Below are 8,604 nucleotides of genomic sequence, written 5' to 3' on the forward strand. Positions count from 1 at the left end.
TGGCAGCCTTGCTGGTACAATGTTGAATACTCCTTAACGGTTACAACCTTGGCTCCAGGCTCCAGACAAGCCAAAGCTCAGCCCACCTGTCATCTAGCAAATTTCCCAGAGGCAAAATGTCAATGAGATCTATTTTGCCAAGACTCACAGAGCTGGGAAAGTTAATTCTGACAGCCTGCAATCATCTCTGTGCATTGTGTGTATTGGGCTGCTGGGCAGTGGGGAGCGAGAGCATGATCTGAATCCTCTTGCGCATATGGACTGCAAGGATCCAATGCACTGCATAAATCTAATCAAGCCCCGAATGAACAAACCCATAGGCATGTCCTTGGTATAAGTGTGTACATGCTCATTAGTTAATGTTGAATTTGTTATTGGAGGCAAGCAAGCAAATCGGGTAATCTACTCTCAGAGTGTCGTTTCCAAAAAAATTAAAAAAAACAGTGAGGGTAAGAGAAACTCCCACTTCAATCTGGGTTTCTTTTACCACTGCACATGACTTGCCAAAAGAAAAGAATTAATGTCCCCTTTGCCCAGAAGATGCATCTGGCTGCATGAGGTTGGTTTACAAGACCAGGCACAGTTAACAGGCTTCAGTAATTAGTAGGTTGATCTCCTTCCATTTAGACTTGCTAATACCGTACACCAGAGAGCTTGGCGGGATTAATTAAAAATGTTACTGGGCTTTCACACAGCCTGATTTCCATGCAGTCTTGAAGAATTTTCTGCCATTCTCACTAACGATGATGCAGCTAGCGGCTATATAGGTGCTATAGAAATGGACATGGCTAGTGCAAGGGGTTTTCTAGAAGGCAGCAGCCTATGCTTTGGACATGAATCTGAAATCAGGGCAATGGGCAAGGGGAAGAGAAGAGGGAGAGCCATTCTTACTTATCTATGCATTGAGACCAGATGGAAACTGAGGTGATGGGCTGAATCTGTACAGTGCAGATGAAGCCTCATATATAACCGCACACATTGCCTCAGGGCAATGTTGTATCTAGAGCTGATTCCAAGATTAAAATCTGAAGCCCCTTTCGATGGGATGGATGGGTCTGTCTTTCTCTAGCCACTTTCACATGTGTTCATTCATCATCTTTCTGTCATGTTCTGTTCCCACCTTAATCTGCATTTTTTTGGTGGGGGAGAGCCTGCATTTATATTTTCACAAAATACACATTTCTATATATTTTTTTCAATCTTAAAACATACATTTAAAATGTACTCAGTGTGTTTTTCAGCTGATAACATTGCAGAATTTGGAGAAGTGCAAAAGCTGAAAAGGTAACCTATGTGATGATCCATATATTAGTCTGGGTGGTTGGTTCACACCAAAATAAGGAAAAAAATGAATTCATCAAGCCTCCACATCACAACGAAAAGAACCAACATGTATAGTATGCATGAAGAGTCTCTCCTGCACATACAAAACCCTGAATTTATTTGTCCACCCTATTCTGTGTTTTAACTTGTGAATATTATTGGCATGGAAATAACATTTTCAGGAATACAAAATGTGCCTCAAAAGCCTTTTCTGAGTTGCAACCAGTGTTTTCCCTTCTCTGCTGCTGGTTTGACACAGTTTTTCAGGGTTTCTTCTCCTTTGCTGTTTGATCTCAACCTGTCAGGAATCATAGAACAAGTGTGATATCATGATGCTATTCAAATCTGTCCGGCTACATAAAGTTGTATCCAATGCTCATCAGAGTAAATCCATCTCTGAAGTTAATGGACATGACTAACTTGGGTCCATTAATTTCAATGGGTCCCCTCTGAATGATACCACAAAGGCACTTCAGAGTGAGAGCATGAAACATTGTCCTCACCCTGAATGGATTAATGCTTTTCTCCCTGTGTATAGTGCCCCAAAATTCCCTTTTCAAGTAGTGGGAAAGCTTTGATGAGAATTCCATCATTTCACCTGAGTTCTGTGTACACCCCAAGTTGCACTCAACATTTCTTGCATACAGAAATATACTTGTGTAGGTGCCACATCACAATGTCCTACATCCCATCATATGTGGAGCAGCATACCAGCCTTGTATTTTCTTCCTTTATATTGTTATGTTTATCAAAATTCAGTAAAAGATTATTGCTCTCTGTTGTTAAACGAGAAACTCTCCTCCCTCCCTCCCTCCCTCCCGCTCATTGGTAGCTAACAAACCATTGTAGTATTTTGGTTTCTTGCTGAGTTATTGTCTTGATGTCACAAACGATTGTGGCTTTTCATGTGAAGACAATGGAAAAAAATCCATAAAGCTGTTCTTTGGGCAAATATAATTGAGCATTGTATTGAAAAATGATACTAAGGTTGAGACACAAATGAACAAAAGCCAAAGGCAAATTAAGCCAAGGCATTCTGTATTTACCAGCAACATCTGCAGCTGTACATTGTGACAGAAACATTACCCTTAATCTTTCATCCCTCATGTTCACAACTGAAAGAATAAGGGGGAACACAACAGATTCTGTAATCATTTGGTTATTTCTTCTTTTTCCCATTGTGTTCCATTGTTTTCCATTGCTCACACTGTGGAAAAGGTGACTGTGATGGTCCAGTCTGTCTACTGTTGTCTTAGACTTTCATGAGCCCCATTTGGGTGTTCTGTTCCCTTGTGGGACTGACACACAAGCAGAGAGAGCGGGGGTTGCACACACTAAGCTTTGTCACTGGAGCATGGGAAGGCTATTGATTCTTTTGGTCCACTTCTTCCCCTGACCCATCCCTGGCCTGCTCAGTTCCTTTTTGCCTCTGACACCACTGAAGCTTTGACATCAGGAGGGCAAGGGTCCCCGAAAAGGTCCCTGCAGTGATAGGGAGGGGCCCCATGAGGTCAGTTCACACTCTCTGAAAGTCAACCTCTGTCTTATGGCTCCTAGGACATCTTCTCAAGGCCAACAGAAGTGCAGCCTAAATGACTTGGGGGGAAAAGAGAGAAATATCTTCCATTTATCTAATCAGAGGAAATAGATAATAAGAAAATAGAACAAGGTGAGATGACATGTCAAGAGGAAATGTACGGCCACAGACATAGAAATGAAAATAAGGTCTTTCAAGAGAGAGTATAGAATCATAGTACATGGGAGTTCTATGTGCTTCTATCCTGGCAGCACTTATTTGCAAAACCATACAGATAGAATGTTGTTATCAGACCCAACATATTTCATTACTGAAATGAACAGCGCAGTGGGAGTGATGGCATCTAGTTAAAGGTAAATGTAAAGGACCCCTGGACGGTTAAGTCCAGTCAAAGGCAATTATGGGGTGTGGTGCTCATCTCACTGCAGGCTGAGGGAGCTGGCGTTTGTCCACAGACAGCTTTCTGGGTCTTGTGGCCAGCAGGACTAAACCGCTTCTGGCGCAACGGAACACCGTGATGGAAACCAGAGCACACGGAAATGCCACTTACCTTCCCACCACAGCGGTACCTACTGTATTTTTCACCCCATAGGGCACACCAGCCCATAGGACGCACCTAGTTTTTTGGGGGGGAAATAAAGAAAAAAAAATATTTCCCCCCCCCAGGTGCGGGGCTGGGGCAGGGGAAGCCCAAGCTTCCCCCGACCCCAGCCCCCAGAACAGGCTGCTATCCACAAGCCGTGGGAGAGCTGCGCGACGTTGCGCAGCTCTCCCACGGCTAGCGGAGAGCTGCGCGAAGCCCGAAGCCTGAGGCATGCTGAACTCAGCGCGCCCCAAGCTTCTGGGTGCAGGCAAGCTCTCCGCTAGCCGTGGGAGAGCTGTGTGAAGCCGGAAGCCTGGGGCGTGCTGAGCTCAGCACGCCCCAAGGTTCTGGGTGCAGGCAAGCTCTCCGCTAGCCATGGGAGAGCTGCGCGACTTCGCGCAGCTCTCCCACAGCTAGCGGAGAGCTTCCTGAAGCCTGGAGAGCGAGAGGTGTCAGTGCGCACCAACCCCCCTCGCTCTCCAGGCTTCAGCGAAAGCTTGCATTCGCCCCATAGGACGCACACACATTTCCCCTTCATTTTTGGAGGGGGGAAAGTGCGTCCTATAGGGCGAAAAATACGGTATTTATCTGCTTGCCTTGTCCAAACACAGTTGATCTTCACAAGTACATCATCACCGTAATATTGTAGGACAGGTTATGATAAGATACACCATGTAATTTGTGGTCTTGCACACAGAGGAACTTCACATTGTATTTTGTGTAAGAGAAAATTCTTCATTTTTACAAAACATTATCTATTAATGCCATTGAACAGAACAGGGCACCTATGGATTCAAAAGCTTTGCATGTTAGTCGAAAATGGATGTATAAAGCTGCTTTTGAAAGAAGTATATGCCTCATTCAAACATGATGCTTTTTAATATAGTTGTTGGGGTTGTTGTGTGTTTATGTGTTTTGATTTTTCTTAAGGCAAATCATTTGAAATTGTGATTCTTATATGTCTGTATATTTTGATAATGTTTTTGAATTTTCAATGTAAATCCAAGATCTGTGAATAGTAAGTGATATATAAATGGGGAGGGTTGAATATATTGGCTAGCTTAATATGCTATGATTACGATATTGTAGTCCTCACTTTCGTAGAATCATAGGATTGTAGAGTTGGAAGGGACCAGAAGGGTCATCTAGTCCAAGCCCCTGCAATGTGGGGACGAACCCACAGTCCTGAGAGTAAGAGTCTCATGCTCTACTGACTGAGCTATTTCATATCAGGGCACTTAACATGCCCGTTTCTGTCTTGCACTGCTTGTTTTCATCCTGTTGACTTAATTTCTAAAGGAGAAAGCTCACAGTCCCCTCCCCCACCACTCTGAGTTTCATGTGCTCCATTGGTGGGTATGGCTCACTTCAAATATTCTGTGGTGTTCTGTTGTCCTTGGTCAGATGTTATTGTTTTTGCAAGCATTCTGCTTCTGCCAAGCACTTTGTGCTCTTTCATTTGTTTCCAGTCATGGCTTTCTTCCTCTGCTCATGAATAATTATTGCTCCTCAGGCATGGGAGTCCAAAGTCGTGGGGAATGGGCTGTAATGCTTTGTTGCAGCTTATGTCTGCCCTCCGTTGTACTGTGCTTGATTTCTGGGCTAGCTGCACTCCTATCTTATAGCCAGTAAGTGAATGGTAAAAACGGGGGCTCTGTGGAACTAAGCAATGGATATGGTGTGCTTTTACTTCTGATCCATGCTTTTTGTAAGCACAAGTTGTCATCTCCATCTGAGGATAATGAATAATTTGCCTCTTTCCCTGCTCATTTTTAAAACTTGGTTCTAAGTAGCTATGTTAATAGGCTGGCATGGCTGCATAATTATAATTGTCTGGTGTTGATGCAACACAGCTTCCAATTAGCTGCCTCAGGACAACATACTGACTCATGCTCATGCTGACAGATCACGCTTAGATCACTTGATCTCAATTTTCCTGAATCTTACAGTGTCCTTTCCTATGGTGGTATTAGGAAAGAATAGGATTCTGCTCCAAATCTAAGCTAATCATAAATCCTAAATTCTGCCCTTTATCTCAGACTCATTCATTTGTTCATTTTTTAAAAATGCATTTTGCACTTACCTTTTCTAAAGATCTTCCAGTGATCCAATTTTCTTTCCTAATTATACTCTCAATAAGACAAATATTTCAAATGATTTCTTTGCTTTTCATTCCACATAAATATGTCACAATCTATTCTGTATTAAACTTTGACATAGATTTTTACTGTTTTTCACCATGAAATGAAATAGCCTCTGCTGTGATTTACATTGCTATTCTCAGTTGTTGAGCACTTTTCAATTTTAGAGCTATTGATTTAATCATAAATACATATAATCCTTACTGATTAGACAAAAATCACAGACAAAAGGTCTCAGAAAAATTAGTTCCCCTCTTTTTCCAGATTGTAATCTGTGCTGTATTATTTTAATATATTTGCTAATAAATTCTATGCTGCTCTCAAAATTAACACAGAGGAATAGCAAATGAAGTGGTACCCATTCCTTTAATTACAAAACTTTGGAAGTTGTTGTTAGTCTTAAACACTTGAAATAATTGTGCTTAGCATTTCAATAAAGTGATTCCCAGAGAAGAGGAAGTTTATGCAAGATATAAGAGGGTAATGACACAGTTGAATATGTCAAGCAGTCTACGATTGGCCCATGCAATTGTAGTGTTAAGATGCCAAGCTTCTCTCTCCAAGGGAAATGATGAAACATTTGATCCCTTCCTGTGTGCTCACAAAAATCAGTATGGAAGTAAAGGTTCTGGTCAACTTATCCAAAACCATATGTGAAAACGTTATCTAGTTGATGGCTGATACAATTTGAGAAGCAATACTGAGCAACATCAAACAGGCAAGTTATTTTAGTTTATCAGTCGATTCAACTCCTGATGTTTCCTGTGTTGATCAACTGACTTGTTAGATATATTTCTCTGAGGTTTTCTTTTAACTGAAAGATCACACTGGTGAAAGTATGACTGAGCTGCTTCAGTGACCTTGAAACAGATGTCAGTAAATGTAGAGGAAAACCATATGGCAATGGAGCAAATATGGCTGGAAAGTATGACAGCGGTCAACAAAAACATTCTGGAAAGGAACAAGTTAGCAAAGTTTCTTCCATGGCTGGACATTCCCTAAATCTAGTTGGACGTAACACAGTTGACTCGTGCCCTAGATGCAGTGATTCCCCACCCCCACCCCCACCCCCCACACACACATACAATAAATGAGCTTTATTGATTTTCCTCAGCTTTTATAAAAAGTTGGGCAGTGCTAAAAAAATTCTTGTCTCTTGAGTCAAAAGTTCCTAAACACGTATCAGACACAAGATGGGAGGCTCAAACCAAAGCTAATGCAGCTATTAGCAGAAGTTATGCTTACGTTGTTGAAACCCTCAGCCATACTGCAATGAAATGGAAAAAGGAGATACTAGATGATAGGCTGAAAATCTTCTGCAGAAAATGAAAGAATTGTGGGATGTAAAGGTGCAGTCAAGTGCAACATTCCAACAGAGGACTAACAGCCTCCATGTTCTAACCAGTTGCTGTAACAACCAGTTTGTCGGTTGCTGGTAGTTTTGAAAATAACTGCTCAGTTGCAGTCACCTCAGGACCAACTTCCCTCTGGTATAGTTTATTTGCTTGTTAGGTAACCTAAGCCTGACTTCAGGTACAGTTCTGTAAACCTGAATGAATCTGAGAGTAAAATAGTTTTATAGTAACATGAATCAGATTTGTGTGTGTATTCTTTAAGAGGATTTTTAACCAAGAAGGCATCTTTATTAGTAGAACTCAGACGAGTCAACAACAAGCTAATCCCTGCATAAACTTATAAAGGGGATTGTTTTACTCTGCTAAAGTAAACCTTCCCACAAGAATTTGAGCTTATTTTCATGCTTCACCTTTGAACATATCTGCTAGACCTATTTCGCAAAGTTATCAAGGCATTCCAAGGTTTGCAAGTTTCATGGAGCATATGTGCAAATATTTACAGCTATTGCAATTTGTATCAAACATTCAAGCTAATTTTGATGAAACTGAACAGCAAGCATCCAAAGGAGCTTGAAAGAAACTGTTCTGACTTTGTATATAGTGTAATGTTATAACATAGCTATGATTCCCCTATGAATGTTCTCCCACCCTCCTTAAGCATCACTTCATAGAGCACTTGGCCAAATTGCTTCCCACCTTCCTTTAAACGCCACTCCAGCACCATTTAATGGAAAATCACTCTGTGAAGTTCCTTCTGCTCTCCTTTAAATGTCACTCCTTCCTCAGCAGCCTGCCTGGACTCACTTATCACCTCCCTTACTTGCTCGCTTGCCTGCTGTTCTGTCACCATGCATGAAGTTGATATTACAGCATGACGACCATTTTTCTTACAAAAATATAGGAGAAAAAGAAATATGGAGAAAAAGTAGAAAACTACTGTATTGTCAAATGGCTGATAAATGAACTGTGACCCTGAGAATCCTATCATTCAGAGTTGATAGGATTTGCTCCCTCCCAGGCTGGTGGCCATCACTGCTGCTTGAAGGAACCAGTACCCTGCGTGGTGAAGTCCTTTCTTTTATCTGCCCTGGATCTTCCAACACTCTGCTTCATTGGATGTCCATGAATCCTAGTGTTATGAAAGGGGAAAACTTTTCTCTAGTCACTTACTCCATGCCATGCATAATTTTATAAACTTCTCGCCTCTTGCCTTTCCTCTGAACTAAAAAGTCCTAAATGCTGCAACCTTTCTTCATAGCGGAAGAAAGCTCCATTCCCTTGATCGTTTTGGTTGTCCATTTCTGAACCTTTCCCAACTATACAATATAGATTGATTCCCCCTCCCATCTCTTTACCCCATTTGCTGCTCTGAGAGTTCTGCTAACACTCCCCTTCAGCCAATTTTGGGGCACTCAGGGAGAGGAGAGAAGGGAAGCCCCATTGTACAAGCAGAAGTCCTTGCTCAGGGCTTCTACTGACGGGGCTCATTAGGTGAACCCCACACACTGACCAATTGGCAGATTCAGCTGCCAGTCTGGTCAACTTCTGCACATGGAACAGGAGGTGATGTTTCAGGCAGCAAAATGTATTGGGCCAGCCCTGGCACTAGTACTAGTGATGTCTTAAGGTGTGCAGATTTTAGTTGTTGTTAGGCCTAGATTTTAA

General features: G+C 41.9%; 1 long non-coding RNA gene across 1 annotated transcript; it reads right to left on the reverse strand.

The window, feature by feature from the left end:
* Positions 1–1,415: 1,415 nt before the first annotated feature.
* On the reverse strand, positions 1,416–6,950 carry LOC310758220. The gene is made up of 2 exons (XR_014545650.1): positions 6,830–6,950; positions 1,416–1,621 (listed from the first exon to the last, which is right to left on the reverse strand). It is a non-coding gene; the product is annotated as an uncharacterized lncRNA (long non-coding RNA).
* Between the last annotated feature and the right edge of the window lie 1,654 nt (positions 6,951–8,604).

The sequence above is a fragment of the Podarcis filfolensis genome, assembly GCF_964270895.1.
Source record: "Podarcis filfolensis genome assembly, chromosome: 3".
NCBI classification, from domain to species: Eukaryota; Metazoa; Chordata; class Lepidosauria; order Squamata; family Lacertidae; genus Podarcis; species Podarcis filfolensis.